Genomic DNA, 20324 nt, shown 5'->3' on the forward strand with positions numbered 1-20324 from the left:
TATCTTGTAAGAGCCATGAATCTTGAGCCAAGTTGATCCATTCATGAGGCATCTCCAGAGACCCATTTTGATTTGTGTGCATGTGGAAGGGGCAGGGGTAATAAACATCAGAAGGTCATGACCAGCAGTAGAGACAACCAAGAAGGTACTGATTGTAGCAGAACCACGACACGGTCTATGGTGGTTCTCTTTCTGCACCTAACATAGGATTTACAATATAATTTGCATGTCATAAATTAGATAGGCAGATGAAGCAAAGACATGAAAAAAGAGCTCTCTCATAAGAAGCCACAGTACATATTCAGAGATAAATTCCATTCATGAGGAGATTTTGATTTCAGGCCCTTAGAAGAGGGTTGTAAGATAGGCACAGCATCTAATCTTGAGGCAGGTTAATAGTGGTGAGATGGCTAATCACGAATAATTTTAAAAGCAATCTGTGGCTAAGTGCGGTGAGCTGCAAATCACCTCCTGGGTTTGGGCTGCAGGGGGTGGGGAGTGGAAGCCATCTTGGCGACCTAGAGTAGAAAACAGAAGAAGCAAAAAGTTCTCCACATTCCTTCCTCCCATCCCAGAATGGGATGCTCTTCAATTGCTTCAATTGCTCTGAGACCTAAGATGCCTTTTCTGGACGTTTCCTGGAGTCACGAAGAGCCCCACATACTCCCTGAGCTGAGGACGCCCTTCTCACCTGGCAGGTAGGAAGCCGTCCCTTTGCTTACTGCTGGAGCAGGGTAGCAAATCTGGAAGGAGGCTGCTTGCTGCCCTCCTAGATATTCCTGTGGCTGTGCGGTCCAGTGACTGTGACACCTGGCGAGAGGGCCACTGTTGTCTTGGCAGCTGGGCTTCCCTGAGAACCGTGACTTTGGAGACACCGCAGCAAAGAGAGATTGGCCACCCTAGGTTTCTGGAGGAGCCTTGAACTGGAGCATGAGGGGAAAACCCAGTCAGGAAGAGCTGGCAAGGAGGGAAGAGTGGTGCCGGCCACGGCGTTCGAGGAGGGGTGCTGGACTCCTGAAGTGTTTCCGTCTGATTGGTGTTTGGGGTTTGTGCTGGGAGCTGGTGGGCTGGGCAGTGTTTGTATTTTGCAAATCAGACATTCTTCTGAAAATCCTCCTCCCGTAACCCTCTCCCCTCTAGTGTGGCCTTGACTGTGTGAACCTAAAATAATCCAACAGTACATTAATGACGGCTAAATTGTCACAGCACGGTTTCTTGTTTATTTTGAGCGCTGCCTTCCAGCCACCCCGCAGATTCCCTGTAATTGCCACACGACGTTTTCCTGCAAGCACAGGGTCTCATGCCTGTTTTCACGCTCAGGTCTTCTTTGTGTCGTGTCTTTACTCACAGGCCATGTTGATGATGATGGCGATGGCATTGATATAATGCTAGGAGCTTCTTAAAATTCACTTGTTTAGTCTTCATGAAACCCTTCTGAGGTAGGTACTATTATTATTATTCCCATTTTACAGATGAGCAAAAAGAGGCACAGAAGTTACGTCACATGAGATCACGTTCTGGTAAGTGGTGGAGCCAGGATTCACGTCCATTCTGTCTGGCTTTGCCGTCTGTGCTCTTAACCGGTTGGCAAATGTTCCACCATCTGCCTCTTCAATGATGTAGGAGCATGAGTCAACACTATCATTTAGAGTGTCCAGAGGTTATAGAGATGTGTGTCAGGCATAAAATATTCCCATTCTTGCACGGATGGATGTATTCACACATTTATTGACCACTTACCCCCTGCCAGAGCACCATGCTGGGGAGAAGACCCAGACTGACACGAGCTTACAGTCTTTTGGAAAAGTCAACAAATTAAACAAGAATCACAGTGATAGGTAATGAAGCTTATGCTCGATGAAGTTTAAAATAATAGTAGCAAATATTTACTGAGCATTTTGCTATGTTTTGCTAAGCCCTGTGTTTGGGGCTTTTTATGGGTTCTCTCATTTAATCCTGACTGTGACCCTATGAGGTAAGTGCTATTTTATCCCCATTTTACAGATGAGGAAATGCAGGTGAAGCGAGGTTGTGTAATTGCTGAGTGATACAGCTACTTAATGGTAGAGCCAAGACCATGGGGGAACACATCTGGAAGGTAAACCTAGCTTACGATTTAGGGAGTCTAGTTCCAGTTAACTGAAAAGCAGTGCTCATTGAGATAAACAAATATGGGAGAGTCTTCCTTCATTTAGTCATTCAAAAGCATTTATCAAGCATCTTGGACACGTAATGTGTCAAGGGAGGGGGTGGTGGTCTATGGTGGGTGGATACAGATATGGATAACGTAGAGTGTTTGCACTTGCAATTAAGAAAATATGATTCGGTAGCCAATACTATGTTAAGTATTTAAGGATATAAAGATAAGAATTGCTCCTTGGTCTCAAATTGATTAATGTTCTAGCAGAGTGGGGACAGACAGGTTGGTTTATGCTTAAATGTGCACAGCGGGATGGAATGAGGAATGTGGACTTCAGAAGGGAGGAATCTGCTCCTGTGGTCCAGATTTTAGTACTGGAACTCCAACTCTGTGACTTTAAGCAAGCTGCCAACTTCTAGAACGTTAGAAACACAGGCCTGGAACCCTCACATTACAGATGAAAGTTGTCAGGAGCTAGAGAAATGTTTGAAAAACTGACAAATTCTGCTTCAGGCGTCCCTTCCAGCCCTGAAGATTGTATGAATCTTAACCTGTAAATAGTTGTTGAATTTTTCAATCACACACAGTGCACACATCAAGTCTTTGGCAATCTGCAGTTTTGGGAATATAGTACTAGGAAGTCCTCCTGGAGTCAGAGAGAGGAACTTCAAAGGAAAATGGAAAGCACTGAAAACATGAAGGAGATGCTCCCAGCACTTGCGGGTATCAGGCAGGAGCTTGGAGGTGACGGGAAGGAGAGTGGTGGGACCGCCAGAAGCCACTGCTGGCCGGAATGAAGGAAGGAAGGCTGCAAGAAATAGTGTAGGCCAAATGTAGCATTTGGAAGTCAGGGAAAGGAGAAAAGGAGGAACAGGAAGAATGTTTCCCCAGGTTTAAACTGCTTTCCTATTCATTAACATAATGCCTATGTCAATTATCTGCGTAAGTGTGCCTTGGGCATTCTGTACTATGCTTGGTTGCTTTGGGTAAATGGATGGGGAGAGTCTAATACCAAGTTGCAGAAACCAAGGTAGAGGACAAGGGGTCCAAAGCCTCCTACATGGAGCAGAATTTTTATAATCTACTTGCACAACTAAACTTTCACATTCATCTGGAGCCTTTATTTCTTCCACAAGGACCCTCTTTATGCTGGGCCCTGCTCACGAGCTGGAGCTTGGGGCAAGGATGCAGACAAGAGTGAGTTTCCTATTTTCTTTAGACAGTGACTATAAGCTGAGCATCATCAGTGGTGGAGATGGAAAAACAGAGGAAGAAGTGGGGGAAGGAAGGCAATTCCTTTGGGCTGTGTCCCTGGTTGACGCTGCTTTAAAAGCCACGAGGGTTCATTATCACGGTCCTTTTGTCTGTCGTTCAAGTCTTTACATGACTTGTTTGCTTATATTCTTCTTTTGCCACAAAAGCAACCATGGCTCTGATTCCAAGCACAGTCACCAAGCAGCCTCCAAGGGGGTGGGCAGGGAGTGTCCTTGAAATCATCTGTCTTAAGGATGTCATCTTGGCAACACTGTCCTGTCTGTGCCAGCCAGGGAGGAGAAAAAGCAGATGACCCATCATATACACTTAGATTTAGACACATTCTGAGGGAAGTTAGGAGAAGCTGGGCTCTTCTGGAGAACTTTGCCTCAAGCCCTGAATACATTCTCTCAAGAGCAGAACACGGATATTTCCTCAGACCGCCAGAACATTTTTTGTGTTAGCTTAATAGTACATAAAAGCTATTTGCTGTAATAAAAAATTACACCAGGCTTGGAATCTGAAGACTCAGGTCTGAGATCTGGCTCTTTTACTTCCTAGCTACGGCCACGTTGCCTCCTTCATAGCACAGTAATGAAGGGCAAATGAGAAACGTTATGACAACACATTGTAAACTATAAAGTTGTGCAAATATTAGTTAGTTTGTTATTGTTACCTAGCAATACTCAGGGATTGTCCTTGTCTCCGTTCCAGTTAAGTAGCTAGGGTCTGCGTAACTGAGGGCTTGGCAGGTTCAATTACAAGGGAAGGTTGAAATTAGATGAGAGAGACTAATGAGGGTTTCATTTTGAAGACCTAGAAGAACGCTACAGGTGAACCCCATGCCATTCTGCTAAACCGTGGCTTTGGAGGGGTGACGACTAATCTCTTCTCACTGGGGATTAGGGGAGAGGATTGTATTTAATACTAGGGATTGTACTGAACATCCCCAGGCCCCTACCTCAGCATTTTGTCTTGGGTGTTCTCGAAACCTTGGCATCCTTTCCAGCTCCTTCTCCCACGGGCTTGGCTGCAGCTGCTTCTAAAGTTCTCCCCTCCTTAGAGATCTTTCTTACCCCTCTCTTCCAAACCTGGTCCCACTGTCTGCCTGGGCTCAGTGCTGACCCTTGGCTTCCATTCCAGTTCTCGTTCTCTGTCTCCTCCCTTGGACTTGATGCTTGAGGGTCAATCTTGCTTTCTGGGGCCCTCTCCCCTCACATTTTCATCACCTGAGAGGGGAGGGAGGATACTCGGGTCCCATACTCCCATCTGAGAGCAGCCTGCATTCTGTCGGAGGATGTGTGTAGACATGTTCAGACCGAAGGGTCTGTCTTTTTATGCTTCCTAGCATTTACCAGAGTGCACCCCTGATGTATAGGTGTTTGGGGTGCTCCTTTATGTGGCTGTTCTCCTGCTCCCTCGACTTTCCCACAGTTTGCCGGGCAGTCTCTTGGAAGCTCCCATAATTATGCATTATGCTCTGTACAGGAAGTTGCTTCTTTCTGTCTGGGAGGACACCTCTGAGTCTTGGGTAGACGGGGGAGCTTTTCCTATGCTGCACTCATGGCCAGGCCCTGCTAAGCTCTATTTCTTACTGGTGGTTTTTTACATCTTCCCTGGACAGATTTTCCTATGACCACGTGTGCCTTAGCTTCTAGATACCCCCAGCAACTCATCTTGGCCTCAAGGATAACTTTCTTACATGCTGGCTACATCAACTTCCTGGTCTTGCCTCCATTTTGATAGCTTTGGTGTCTGCTGAGGTTTGGGGTGAATGGCTCCTGTGTCAGGGCTTGCCTCACAGAGCCGACAATCCCCTCCCTCCCAGCACCGGGACTGGTCTGCTTATCCTGTCTCCAGTCCCCACCGCTGGAGCTGTGAAGAAAGAGCTTCTGGGCAAGATGCCACTAGCAAGCCTGTCTCCCTCAGAACAGACCCCTTTTCTCTCTAGTAGAAACCTACTCCTTCTCTCACAGCTGTGTGAAAAGAAGCCAAATGCCCATTCTTAATGTGTAACAACTGAGGCTCACAAGCAAACTGCTGTTATCTCAGCAGGAGAGCAATTTGCAACCATTTAAAATCCTTTCACTCTTCCCTTCTCTTCAGTGTATGGTTATACACACACCAGTCCATATTTATTAGTGCAGATGGTGAGAAACTCGTCGTTGAAAGGGCTTAGAGCACAGAAGGAAATGGATTTTTGGCCTCACTCTGGCCTTACAAACAAGAAGGCTTGAATGATTTTAGGTTCCTGATTCTCGCCTCCGAAGAGAGCACAGTTTGCTTCTCTCCAAACACAAGAGGTTGTAAATTGGTAATTCATCTCAACCAAAGGCCACATGATGAGCAATTGTAGAAGTGTTTTTTCCCTTGTTGTGAAAAAGAGGAACCCGACATCTGAGTATGGGTTCCAGCTGGTATTTGCCTTTTCACCATTTGCAGCCCAAAGGCACGATCTTGGCCAGCCCTGGGCTCACAGTATACACCTCCTGCCTTTTACCTGCATCAAGGCCAAGGCCATCCGGGCCATCTCTGGGGAGAAGTCAGCTCAGCATTTCCATGTGGTTTCTTCTTCTTCTTCTTCCTTTTTCCCCCTTTTTTCTTTTTGCAGCTAAAAAATAAATCAGTTCTAATAAAAACATTTATACTATATTCTTTACTGTCAGCTAATCCTGCCTGAACTCATTAAATGGCAGTGTGTGGGTTATTTGCTGTCAGTGAAATTATCAAAGGCATTTTTCAGCTGGGGCACCAGGAAAACATATGCTTCAATGCCAACTAAAACAATAATGAGGAAATGTTATGATCAGTCTTGACCAGATGACCCTGCCCATTTTAGATTAGTTCTTAATTTCAGCACAAGGGTCATCCTGTGAATTCTTACAATAAGTCAACTGCTCACCACTCACATGAAAAAGATGTGACTTATTAGAAAACTCACTGTACTCATTGCAGTTAATGAGATGTGGAAAGCTTTGTAATTTGATTTGCTGGGCCATATGCTGTAAAGGGATACTGCTGATTTCATTCCTCCGTATTTAATTTAAGCAGTATGCAATACCTTCTTCATATGGCTACTTATATAATAAAAATTAACTTGGGGTATAAAAAATACACCATTGTGGGGTTTATTACTTGGTGTGGTTCAGTTTCAAGTGTTTTTCATGGAAACATCTGTAAGTAATGTGTGTGGGTCTAATTTTAAATCCCGCCAAATATTTTCCATTTAACATTTGGTTTAACTGACAAGCTTGCAGAGGTGGTTTTCAGAGTTGTTGGTAACAGATATGTACAGTATTCCCAAGGCAATAGCCTTTGTGTGTGTGTGTGTGTGTGTGTGTTTTAATGGCAGACAGATAACAGTAATGCAAAACTTGGTTTTTGACCTTTTTGACATTTCGCTGGATATGAACAGCAGTTCAGAGTGTAGGCACTTCTATCTCTTAAAGACCCAGCTGCGGTTTAATCTGGTACCCCCTAAAAATAGTTACCCTGGTTATGACTTTTGTTTCAACATCTGTGGGTGAGGACATGGGTTGCAGATTCTCTGGAAGGCTAACTGTAGGAAAGGGACCTCCTTGAGGACGGGGCCTGCCTCCTCTCTGGAGAGATGGGGAGGGGAGGGGAGGAGAGGAGTAGCAGGGCTAATAGTCTGGGAAATGGGCCAGTGCCCAAGGAGGTCTGATCCTCAGGAGAGGCTAACAGAACCATCGTCTCTCTATTTTCCTACTGTTGAAAGAATATATTTATAATGAGAGTATAAATACAGATATATGTGTATATATGCTTGCCTAACTCTTGCCTAACTCTTACGGGGCACCCAGGCCCCCTGAACTATCCAAGGGTCAGATCAGCATTTAGTCTGTAAAACCACAAAACGAGGGGCTGAGGCTGCCCGATAAAATAGAGAACCCCCAGCTGAAGTTGAACTTCAGGTAAACAACATATATTTTCATTATAACTGTGTCCTGCGGCGTGCTGCACTTCTGCTTGCGCAGTTGGGCACCCCTACCACTGGCCGGCCCGGCCGTGGGGCTGACTCTGTTCCATGCCCCGCCGCCCGAGAGCCTGATTCAGGTGGTGCGATGCCGGCAGCCCGCGGGCAGGAGCCACTAGCGCCCCCTCCGGGTTTGGGGGTGGACCCGCGCCGCACTCCGCTCGGAAATGCGCCGGGTCCCACCGGGGCGTCGCGGAAACGCCGACTCAGCACCGGGGCGGGCACGAGGCGGGGACCCCCAGAAACATACCGAAACCGTCTCCATGGTGGCGTCTGAAGTAAAACGGCGTGTGTGGGAAGAGAAACTCGAGGGGGAAGTTAAACAACCAACGCAGAGGTGTGGAGAGAAACCTCAGGGAAAACTGTCGGTTTTGCTTCAAGGGAATTGAATTGTGAAACTCGCGTTGCGCAACTCCACTCGGTCGGATTCTGTGAGAACCGGAGTTTGTTTTAATTGTCAATTAAAGCGAACGGGGCCCGGGTGCCCGGATCCGCGGGAGTGGGAACCGGCGCGGGTCCGAGGACAGGGCCGGCCACTGGGGGTCAGGATACGCTCGCCGAGCGTCCCCGCCGCGGGAGGAGAGCGCCGGCCGCCCCGGGAAACCGGGGCCCGCCGGAGAAGTTGATGAAAGATGCACCTTAGGTGTCCCCGGGGCCTCCCGTCCTCCCTGGAGTTGCCCCGGCAGCCCTGATTTGCGAGGCAAATCTAGGCCCGCGCTCGTCAGGTGTTAAATTGCCTTTATGAGAGCCAAGCAGGCTTGCCGATGACAACACTCTGATAACAAAAGAAGTGTGGCCTTGTCGAAGATTTTATGTAGAAGGAAATGGTTCATTTGGATTCAGAGGGAATATTAAAACCGGGCAGGGAGCTCCAAGCCTTGGATTTTCTGCCTGATGACTTGCTTCTTAGAACTCGTTTAAGAAAAAAGGCGACGAGTGGGGGGGATGAAAAGGAAACACACCCCCCTGCCCCCCATATATCCAGCCACGGTTTAATTTTTGTTTGCTGCTGCTGTTTTCTTCAGAGCGAGGTTGCCTCCGTGTTCACCCTGGACCGCAGCGGCAGAACAAGAGATTCCCCTCACTGAGGGATTAAGCAGAGAGAAGAGTTAGGGGATGGGGAAGGCTTGCGAGACTGGGAATCAGCGAGTTTGAAATGTTCGAAGGAAAAAAAAATCTTCATTGGTTTAAGAGCTTCACTAAGACGCTTAAAAAAAAAAAAAAAAAAAAAAGCAAAATTGGCCCTTATTTAAGAGCGTTGGAAATCCAAACACAAGTTCCCTTTCTTTCACCAAGAAGGCCACTTACTCATTCTATGTGTCTTTAATGCTTAACAGAAATGCCGGGATTCCTGTTCAGACACCCAGCAGGAGTCTTATACCAACTCCGTGATTTTTTTGCAAAAACTAATTTTTCGTTCAAGCTTCATCATTCTATTCCTTTCCGTGATGGTCCATTGAAGAAAGGATGGGACATGCGCCTTTCTGAAGACCTGAAGGAGAGTAAGAAACGTGTCATGTCTTTCGACCGGGCCCACATGTTTTTCAGTGGCGGAGCTGCTTGGTCTGGGAGTGAGGTTAAGGGACTCTGACGAACTGCCGCTTGGCTTAGAGATGTTCTATTTTGCACATTCATTCATTCGCGTATCTAAAGGGCATTTACTGAGCGCTCAGTGTCTGGGGCAGCGCTGGGTGCGAGGGATACTGTGTCTACTCATCTTCCAGGAGTTTGGGGTCTGGTGGGGAAGCGGACAATGCGAAGAGAGACCTAGGTGATTCTACCGTGTTGGAAAAGGCACCCATCTTGTCCTCTTGGCCATCCGAAAGATGAGAAAAACCTAGGTGGCTCCGAATGGTTAAAGAAACAAGTGGTATATTAGCGATAACAACCAAAGTCTGGCCTGACAATGGCAGGTACCCATCCTCGCTGTCCCACCCTTTCCTTTCTATGGGGTCCATCTTCTCACCCAGTGGCCAGAAGTGCCCTGTGAAGCCACACCCCCTGCCTGCAAACCAATAGGAGGAAATGGGGATGGGGGCGGGGAGCAAGCCGATCACTTGTACTGTCTGACTTTATAACCAGCTGTTGAATGGCCTGACGTGGCACTACTGTGAGAATGGGGAAACCGTTCTTTTCCTTCTGCAAGGAGGAGAAGCCAGAAGTTTATTTAATCTTTTCTAGGCAACTTATTTTATTGCATTTTTAATTTCCTCTCTTGCATTAACATGACCCTTTTCACTGGCTTCCCACGCCTGGTGCTTAATTACTTATCATTAGCAATGTACACGGGGGCCTTGCTGCATATTTATAAATGTGATCATTAGTACATGGAAAGACAAAGGCTTCTTTAAGACTGTCATTAGTTATTCTGTTTTCATGGAAATGTTCATTAGGAGAAACTACCCACCTGGTTAAATAATTATAATTAAGAATTGGTAATCTCCTTTGCATTTTTAACTTGATCTTCCGTCTGTTTGTATAAAACTAAACCATCCTTATTTGGCCAGTATTCTGTCTTTCCTTTTCACAAGAATTGCCAACAAATACAGACTCTTTGTTTTTAACCTATAGGTGGTGACCGATGTGCCTGACAGAGCGAATTTTGGTAACATGGTCAGCCGGTCTCTCCAGACCCATTAGCCAGCTGTGGCACGGTGAGTCAGGGAACAGCGTGAAGGACCTCCACTTGCTTTTCTTTTCTGGACTTCTGTCAGTGGTGCAAGCCGAACTCCAGGCTTCCAACCAAACTTCGCCAGAGGGTCTCCTTTAGCTCCTCCACCACAGAGACACCAGGCTGGGTGGCCACTGGCCACGCTCTTCCTTTGGGTGTGCCAGCCAAGACTAGTGGCAGTTGGATGGCGGGCGTGTTGGTGTGTCAGCCTCCAACTCTTTCTGTGTTTGTGATTAGGGGTAACCACAGCAGCCTTCTGGCTGTGGCCCTGCCAACGCCCAGGAGAAGGGAATCCACAAGGAGTCCTCAGATTGCTAGCGAGTGGCCCTGAGGCCCATACATGGTTACGTGTCAGCCGAGCTCAAACAAACGAGGTGACAGAAGCACAAGGAGAGGAAGCGTGGTTAGTTATGCTTCTGCCCGCTCCCCTCTGCCCGGACTGGTCCTCGGCAAGCCGCCACCCTGGACTGACACGACTACGCCAGTGACAAACCACAACTGTGGGAAACACGGGGTGGGGGCATAAATATCATCTGTAAACAATTAGGCAGCCACTGTTCATTCAGTGCCATTTTGAGAAGCTAAGGAAGTCTGCAATCAGTTATATCTCCAATTACCATAAAAATATATTAGCCATTCATTCATTTATTAATGATTCATCAGTTAACCACACATAATGAGCAAATAATTAGCAGTGCTGTACGGTTGCCAAAATTGAAGAAGTGTTGGCATTTTAAAGATGAAAGGTTGCATTTATGCAAAAGTCTGGTGATGATAAAGTTAATATGGAAGATAATTATAAAAGTGGCTGTCCCACATTACAGACTGAGGTACCACAAAACTTGCCTAATTGAACTGAAATTAATATTCTTCCAAAGTCTGCGTGTTGCCACACACAAACTGCTGAATTTCTCCCGAAGATCTCCCTTCAGTAAGGTGCACTGCACAATACAAGTTAATAAAATGCCAGACAGCTAGACTGTGTTCTTTGTTTGCTTGGTTCAGGGCCTCGTGGAAAACAATAAATTGCATTCATGTCAGCTGAGGCCCATCCCTTTGCTAATTACCGTTTGGTGCTGAAATGACTTCTGTGAAATTGGGAGCATGAGGAAACATACAGCCATACAAGGGAGGCTTTTCAGAGTTTTGCAGTAAATGTGAGATAGGCCTCAGGCACACAGATGTTAAAACAGTGAATTCCCCCACAGATTACACTAATGGAAACCCTGTCAGGGTAAGTCAAATCCGGGTCTGTGGTCAAAATCTAATTAAGGTTTCTGTACTTAAAAAGAATATGAATGCCTAGGGGTGGCGATGAATGTGTAAGAAACTCACTTGTTTGTAAAACTGTTAGCATGAATAGGAAGTACCGTGGGGCTGCTACCTGCGATGTAACACCTGTTTTCCGAGGCGCTCTCTGCCTCGCTGCTGGTGTCAGGGCGGGTTATTTCGGAGGTCGGCGAGCTCAGCTCAGGCCAGCGTGGCCTCCCGTCTTTGGGGCCTGGGACGGGCCATGATTTGAGGTCACGGATGAAAACGGATCCTTAGAAGTCTCTCTGGAATCCCAGAGGATGCTTTGCTTTGCCACATGAAAACCACCCCAGATGATTCTGCCCAACTGCCTGGCGCCACTGAGGAAATAGTTGTTGCTGAGGGCGTGGGGCCGGCCAGATCTCCCCTCGTGGGGAAACAAAGGGTCGTCTGCTCCTCGGCGCGCCCTCCAGCCTGGCGGGCCGGCCTCCCCGAACAGCTGCAGCGTGCGGGCGCGGCCCGGCTTCTAATAGAGGAAATGAATTTATAATGCTGCAGTCTCTTCATTTTCACCACGCACAAATTTCCCCTTAAATACTTAAAAACAACACCCAGAGCTGGATATACCTTAAATTTCAAATAAATGAAATCTTAATCCAGTCTGTTGCTGAGTCTGAGTTGTTATTAAAGAAATAAATTTGAAACAGCAAGTGGTTTGAGAATTTTTGAATTTAATTATTTAAATCTACTTAGGGTAACTCTCACGCGCTATTTCAGTTTCCCATTGAGAGCATGAATTCTGGGAAAGGTATTCCACGCAGGGCCCTGGAAATATTAACTTGCCTGTACAACTGTGGGCTCAGCGGTCGACAGACTGTGGCACCATACCTTCTCCCCCACCCCAACAGCTGAACAAGGAGAAGAAAGAAACTCGGAGATTCTTTTTTTCTATGTAAATTTCAGCAAAGCCATACAGGACAGGTTTTTCAAAGAACGGGGTAAGCAAGGCCTCTTCTTTCCACTTCTCCGGCCCTCTTCAGATATACTCTATTTACATGCAATCATCCGACGGTTTTTAGAGAGCCAAGGGTGTATACCATCTTTTGCTGAGCAAAGTCAGGAGGCTAAAGGTAACAGAAGTGATAACCTGGGTCACTGAAACCACCAATACTTATCTAGGATGTATTTTGGCCTAGGGTGTATCCGGGGCCTGATTTTTGACATTCCTGAAAAGGTGTCTTTTGCTGTGACTGTCCCTGGGGCAATAGCTCCAGGCTTGGGGTGGGACAATTTGACCCTTGGGTGACACTTGGCTCCTCAGGCTTGGAGAGATTCTGCTTCATGCTTAGGTCCCGTGGCACTGTTACATGGCACAAGGTAATAGTGGAGGACTCAGATGGCAGAAGGGAATGTGCTAGTGGGCAAAAGTATTGGGCATTTGAGAGTGAAGGCTACCTCCTGCTGTGAGCAGTTTTGTGAGGCCTTCTACATTGGGATGGAAGTGGGGGAGGGCAAGATTTGGGTACAAATCTGTGACTTTAGCTTTCTCTCCATTTCACCAGGATTTGGGTATGGAGCACCATACGTTTGTTTTGGACCCAGTGAGTAGGCGTTACATTTATCAAACACCCTGTGAAGAATCTTGCTGGAGATTCAGTCCTGAGTCAGAGGGAAGTCCAGTGTCCAAATTATTCCTGTTTTCTGCTGGCCGTTTGATAGTCTTCGGGACCTCATTATTAATCAGAACTGCCAGATGGAACTTTCCCACCCTCAACCCGAACTAACCAGAGGATATTGACTTGGAGTGATTTTTAGATCCAGAATTCTATTTTTCCGCTCAGTATAAAAATCTTCAGAGAAGCCAAAATCTTTCAGAAAAAAAAAAGTGAATCTCAGCATGGGGCCGCCTTAGCCTCAACCTCTTCCCCAGTAAATGCAAAGGGTTACAGAAATTGCATGTTTCACAATGTTCCGGCGAATGTTTTACCATAAGAGCTGGAGAGCACTAGATGAGGGGTTTCTACAGCAAGTAAGGTCCAGTGGCTAGCAATGGCTCAGAGGCCAAAAGTTTCTGGGTTTATGTTTTTAATAACAGTAGCATAGACTTATAGCTAATTTCAGGTGTTTAATTTTTAAAAAATCTATCCATGTTTATGAAATGACTCCTTTTCCAGGTGCAGTGCTGCCCTAGGACTACACAGAGGAAACGTCATGGATCCTGCTCTTGGGAGGAACCTGCCTGCTCAGGGAGCAGACACTCAAACTTCTTATAGCCAAATTTCTGCATCATTACAGTGCCTAGCAGGTAGGAGCCCAATAAATGTTTGTTGAATGAATGGATCTCTTAAAAGGGGAGTGTCATGTTTCCTGTCTCTCTAAGGACTTATTGTGTGAGCTAGAGTTAACATTTATAACTCATCTTATGCCCCTGCATGCTTTATAAGTACAAATTATTAAATATCATCATAATAAACTAGGGTCCTAAACAGCCAGTTACATTTTCTTATGAAGTTAGTGACATTTAGATTCTCTGTTGGGCAGATGGTGTTATATTGCACCTGTTGGAAAAGTAGGCATTTTGGGAAGGGACATTAATTTAGAACTATTTATAATATAGCCAAAACACTGGGCCTTTTAATAAGTGTATTTGTATTTTTTCCCAAGGAAGTAACACAGCTGGCCTAGCTCTAAATTTTTATTGTGATTTTTGTTTTTTGTCTCAATACCAGTTCCTTGTATTGGAGCTTCTGAAATCAGAAGACTATCATTTCTTAAAGTGCTAGTCCACATTTCTTCATTTCTGGTTTTCTCTTTCCCTCTCTGGGTTGGCTTTTAATCCCCATTTGTTCTCGGCTTCTCTCTCTTTGGCATGTTTCTCTGCTTTGTGTCTGTCTCTCCTTGCTTGTCCTTTTCTCTTCCCGGTCTCCCGTCTCCTCCCTTCCCCTCTGCTGCCAAGATGTGTCATTCCTCAGGGATGGATGCCCCTCATTGTGGCCAACTGCACTGTGGTCTGTTGGGGTCTCCAGAGCAGCTGTTTCTGCCTGGATTTCTAAGCTTCCATAACCCACCCTCCTCTCTGCCGGCGTCTGTAGCAGCCAGGACGACTTCCTGGCTGCCCTGCAGACGCCATGTTTGCCTTTTGGCCCTTGGCTCTTGTTAGTATGTTACTGGGAAGCAGTTCCCTTCTAAATGTCATGTATCTGTTGACCGTGTCCTCTTTGGAACTGTCTTTTGTTCCTTTGATCCTCACCCCTTCTGAGTGCCCACTGACCACTGTTCGTACCTCTTTCTGTTGTAGCCTGTAGTTTGGTCTTCGCTTTCCCATATGAACCCCAAGCTTTTTATAGCTACAAAAAGACAGAGTGCTGAATATGTACCAGGCTGTGTGTGAAGGTGCGTCACATTATTATTTCATTTCATCTTCATGATAACCCTCTGACGTAGGCATTTTTGTTATTTCTACTTTACAGATCAGGAGACTAAGGCCCAGAGAGCATGGCTAACTTACTCAAGGTCATACCGTTAATAAGAGATAGAATTGCTGTATCCCCATGTCTCCCTTAGCAGCGAAGGACTTACTCGTCCAGCTGCTAGGTGTGCTGCTGCCTGATAGCCCTCAACTATCAGCTCTCTCTCTGCTAATTGCTCTGCTTAAGTGAGCCTCTTCACCCAAGTCATGCCTCTTCGTTGGGGCAGCCTGTTCCAAAGATTGGCTTTCAGGGGAACAAAGGTCTATGTACATCACCCCAACCTGGGACAACTTCCACGTGCAAACCAACTTCAGAGCACTCTCTGAGGTTGGCTGAGGCCTTTGTTGTGACTACAGCATCACCTAATTTCTCCCTTGGCTCAACTCTCTTTCCTTCCCTTTGCTTTTCCTTCTACAAATGGTGATCTCCTAGAGTGTACACTAGTAAATTTCCTGTAAATAATTTTTTGATTCAAAGTCTAATTCTCAGGGAACCCAGCCTAAACAGTTCATACCAGCAGTGCTCTGAAGAAGGAGATGCTAAGATGGGATTTGGGAATTTGACTACCTGATAGCCACTGGTAAGGAGGACTCCCGTCTCTAGGGGTAGGTAGAACAGTGATGGATCCTGGCACAAGGTAGCAGTGGGGGACTCAGGTGGTGGAAGGGAGTGTGCTAGTGGGCGAAGGTATCAGGCATTTGAGAAACATGGGGAACTAGTCATTATAAAGACTATATTGCTGGGGGCAATTAATGCTCTGGAAAAAGAGAGTATTAGCTAGCAATTAAAGGCTCAGTGGAAAACCACAAGACTTTACAGATTGGATATAAAGTGAGCCTCATCTCTTGTAGTTAGAGGGCAGAAAAAGTAGAAGATTGGGGCCAGAACTTAATCATAAGATTAGTGGAGTTCCAGGGAAGGTGGAATGTTCAGCTTAGGTAAGTGTGCTGTGCCAGGCCAGGGTTCTGATTGGGAAAGAGCAAGACCTTGAGATAAGAGTTGATGCATTTGAACATCTGGAGTCTCCAGATACCCCTAAACCCTCTGGGCCTAAGAAGTGGCCTACCCCTCTCTGTTAAAGACTAGCACTATACTCCTCTCTTGCTTGATGGAGATGTAGAGGCCTCAGTCTTGCAAGACAAGGTGTCCTCTTCCCTTCAAGATCTGTCTCCACATCCCCTCTCTTGGTAAATAGGATTAAGTAACAACATTGCCCAGCTGGGGAAGTGTTAGTTCTGCTATGGGAGGAAAGGTACTATGCCTTGAAGGAACTGCAGGATCTGGCCAAAAAGTATGGACAGGATCTGGGATGTTATTTGAGGGACTAGGTTCTGGGAGTACTGAAACTAGGTGGGTGGAATATAAAATTATATAAGGGAGAATTTATTGATATGGGAACATTCTCCTAGGATATAGGATGTCTGGTAAGGATCCTATAATGCTGCTAATATTCTGCTAGAATGGCTCTCAGAAGCTTGGAGAAAGTAGTAGTGCACATAAAATGAAGTGGAAATGAATTACCATGACAGTTGGTGGGAGAAAGGATGAAAAGGCTCAGAGAAATCGGTACAGGAGAGAGGAAATACCACCTAAGGTCAGAATTCCCGCCAGATGACCAAGTTCAGTGGGAGAGCCCAGACAACAGACTGTACACATTATGAAACGCAGCCCCTAATCTGCTTTGGGATTCTGTCTATTAGTCACCAGTCACCACAGGGTTAGAAGGCTAGAACTGTCCATCATAAACTGTTTTTTGTCAGACCCAATAGTTCCTAACATTAAGTGGCTGAACCCAGGAGTAATCCATTGCAAGATGGAAGGGGTACACTTGGGATTGGATGTACGCAGGACCAGAGGGCACAGGAAAGTATGTGCTCAGACCCCGTGTCCTCCTCTACCACCATTGCACTGCCTTTCTCTCAGTGCATACCGGTGGCCACATGGGAGTCTCTTATGCCCAGTTGATGGAGAATATGAAGGGCTTGGTTTGGTTTATAAATGTGTTGGCTTGGTATGTGGCTGCAAACCAAAAGTGGGGATTGCCATGCCCTATAGTCTACTCAAGGGTGATCTTGAAGTCACCCATTAGTAAAAATCCTCCCTATAAGCATAGCTTCAAATAGGGTACTGCTCATCTATGTTGTGGGAAAAGAGAATATATATAAACTTATGGGCAATGGCAAATGGCTTGACTGCATGGTCAGGAGCCAGAAGGAAGAAGATTGGAAGACAAGGAGGTCTGGGATAGAAGCCTTCTTGTGGGAATGGGCATGAAGTGAGAAGATCTTGGTATCACGGTTAACATCCACCAGAGAGCATCCAACACCAGAAGAGGCATTAAACAAACAAGAATACAGATTGACTAGGCCAGTTGACATCAACTAGCCACTGCCATCGATCGGCATAGTGCTGGCACAATGGGCGCATAGACACAGTAGCCATGGTGGAGATTGGAGACTAGGCCTGGGTCCCACTCACCAAACTAAGATAGCTCTTGCTGCTACCAATTGTCCAATCTGTCAGCAACAGAAAACAATCCTGTATATGGTATTATCCTTTGAGATTGCCAACCATCCACTTGGTTGCACGTTAGCTGCATTGTAGGAGGGGCAAAAATACATTTTAACTCTGAAAAAATTATATTCCAAGGTTTACGTTTTTGCCTGCTTAGTCTCAGCTAGCACCACCATCTGCATCTGAGGCCTTACAGTATTTGCTCTATCAATAGGGATCCTGCATTGGATCATGTCACACAGGGGTCCTCCTTTCTGGCAAGGGAGTACAGAGTACACCAGAGGGGACATGGCAGTGGGGTATACTTATCCTATTTCATATAGCACTACCCAGATGAAGCTGGTTTGCCAGAGTGATGGAATGGCCTGTTGAAGGTACAGGCTGAGGGGATGGTATCTTTGCTTACCATTACCTCCAGTTAACCCACTTGAAGACTTTGTACTTCCCTTCCCCACAGCTCTGGACTCTGCGGGCTTAGAGGTCTTGATTTCCAAAAGCAGAAAGCGTCTATCAGGGGACGTAGCCAGTGTCTCATTGAACTCTAAATTATGGCTACTGGCAGGACCCTTCAGACTCCATGTGCTAAGGGACCACCATCTTAGCAGCAGGATTTGACCCTGACGAAGAAGAGTTAGAAGTTCCTCTTCCACAACAGGGGCAGGGAGGCCCATGTTTACCACCCAGATGAACCACTTAGACATCTTTAGGTATTCTTTTACCCATTATTGATGGTAAATGGAAAATATACCAACCTAAGTGGCCTAAGAAGAGGCTCAGGGGCTCTGACCCCTCAAGGATGAGAATCTGGAACACTCTACTAGGTAAGCCACCCAGACCAGAAGAGGAGCTAGCTGAGGATGAAGGGAGTCTAAAATGGTCATTAGAAGAGGGAGATAAGGGTATCAGTTGCAACTGAAACCAACTGTAGTTGTAGTAGCCCCATATAGAGCAGTGCCGGCTGTGTCTGCAGGGCTGGGGCCAGTGGGGGCAGAACTGCTGCTCCTATGGGCTCAGCTTCTTTGTCTTTCAGGCTGCCTGACCATTTGGCTCAAAGTTAGTGCTTCCATTTCTGATCACCAGGTGAGGCTTCTGGATGGGCTTTATCTTCTCTCCATAGCCTTTTCCTATTATTTGAAGCCTATTATTCATCCATTGAATATTTATTACCCTTCTACTATGTCTTAGGCTTTGTTCTTGGAACAGGGAATGAGAAAATGAATAAAAAAAAAATAAGACATGGCTCTTACCTTTGAGAAAATCACAGTCAGATGGAGGAAAAAGATACTTAACTATTATAAGTACTATGGTAAATGGAGTGGTAGAGATGCATATAGAGGAAGGATACCTTATCCCATCTGCTGGTCAGCAAGAAAAGATGGTAATGCAGTTTCCGGGAGGAGTTGATGCCTGATTTTAGTCCTATTGAATAAGGAAAAAAAAAAAAAAAAGACTGGGGTGCAGTGGAAGAATATTCCAGACAGATCAAAGGTACAGGACAAGGTCAGGGAAAGCAGGGGTCAAAAAATGAAGTCTCTTATATTCTATGTGGAGGAATATCAGATTTATCCTGTGGATGATGTGGGGCCCACGGACAGTGGGGAACGGGATTCTAAAGCATCTTGTCTGTCTTCTGTCTTTGGTCTCCTGCTGGCAGCTGCCTCTCAGTTCACTGAAATGCAGCTGCTTGAGTATCTTTTGGTCACCATATATGATATATTACAAAAGCGTCTTATGCCAACAGAAGGTCTCAGTTCTGGCAGATACTAGTGAAGCTGGCTGCTAAAAAGACATCTTTTTGGTCACTACCAGTTGGTAGGGTCTGTAGCACTGAGGTTGCTGGTGCCATTTCAGGCTTTCCTTATTGCAAAAAATTGCCTCATTCCCTGCCGGGCTTCAGCTGTTTAAATGGCAATAGCCAAAAACGTGGTAGGGCAAGTCAGTGATTGATAATGGGCCGGAGTTCCAGGAGAACATCAGTTCTTTGAGATGGCCATCCAAAAGCTCCCGCACCTTCTTGGTGCTTGGAGAGTCCACACTGGTATGGCCTACTTTGTTGAGTTGTTTAAACTCACTGGTGATCGTTCCGAAGACAGAATCCACATGAGACTATCACTCAATTCAAGTCCCCAAACCCAAGATTTCAGCACCCCAAGGGAGCTTACAGAAAGCAATGAATTTTCATGATCAGACAAGACTGTATCCAGTGATGAACTGATAGGCGAAGAAGGAAAAATGTCAAGACAGCTCATCATCATGCATTATGAAACAAGGAGACATATGAATTACTTTGGCAAAAAGCTCCGGACCAAGTTAAAAGTCAACACTGAATTCCAGGTAGAATTCAGTGTTCTGTGTCCACGAACTCAATGTGAGGTAAAGGTCATCTTTAGCTTCTTGGTTGCTTTCTTCACTAGTAATCATAAAGAACACAAAATGATGAAATCATCAACAAGGAGATTAAAAGCTAAGGCCAGTGCACCCAGCAGGAAAATGCTGCCTGTTTGCAGAAGTGTGAAAAATTATGTCACCAAGATGTCCCACTTGAGCCAGCTGTTCCAAATGAGGGATCCATGAAAATCTCTAAGAACTGAACAGTTTGGATCCTGGGTCAGCACTTGGTCTTTCCTCATTTCCCATGCAGTCTACATAGATCAAATGCTAAACGTACCCTAGCATAGCCCAAAGTATCACCTACATACTACACTCAGACACTCAGGGCCGAGTGGCTGTGGTGGTCTGCGAGGGAAAATCAGGCTTGAAATCAGCCATCGTAACTGAGAGATACAGGGTACCTTGGGAAACTAGACCAACGCTTAATACAGCTAAGACTGTACATAAGACAGTAATAATCAACAGTGTGGGATCATCCTTCTGTGAGTAACTTTTTTGTAAGCAAAACACCTGGTGGAGATTGAATGTAGCAGAAGCTTTAAAAACTGGTTTCTTTTCAACCAATTAAAACTACTATTAAATTTACTTCAGTTGTAGATCTGCATAGAAAGGGCCAGATTTCCAAATGGTTGGAGG

This window comes from Enhydra lutris, unplaced genomic scaffold (assembly GCF_002288905.1).
Source record: "Enhydra lutris kenyoni isolate GAN:26980312 unplaced genomic scaffold, ASM228890v2 scaffoldscaffold9, whole genome shotgun sequence".
Classification (NCBI taxonomy): Eukaryota; Metazoa; Chordata; class Mammalia; order Carnivora; family Mustelidae; genus Enhydra; species Enhydra lutris.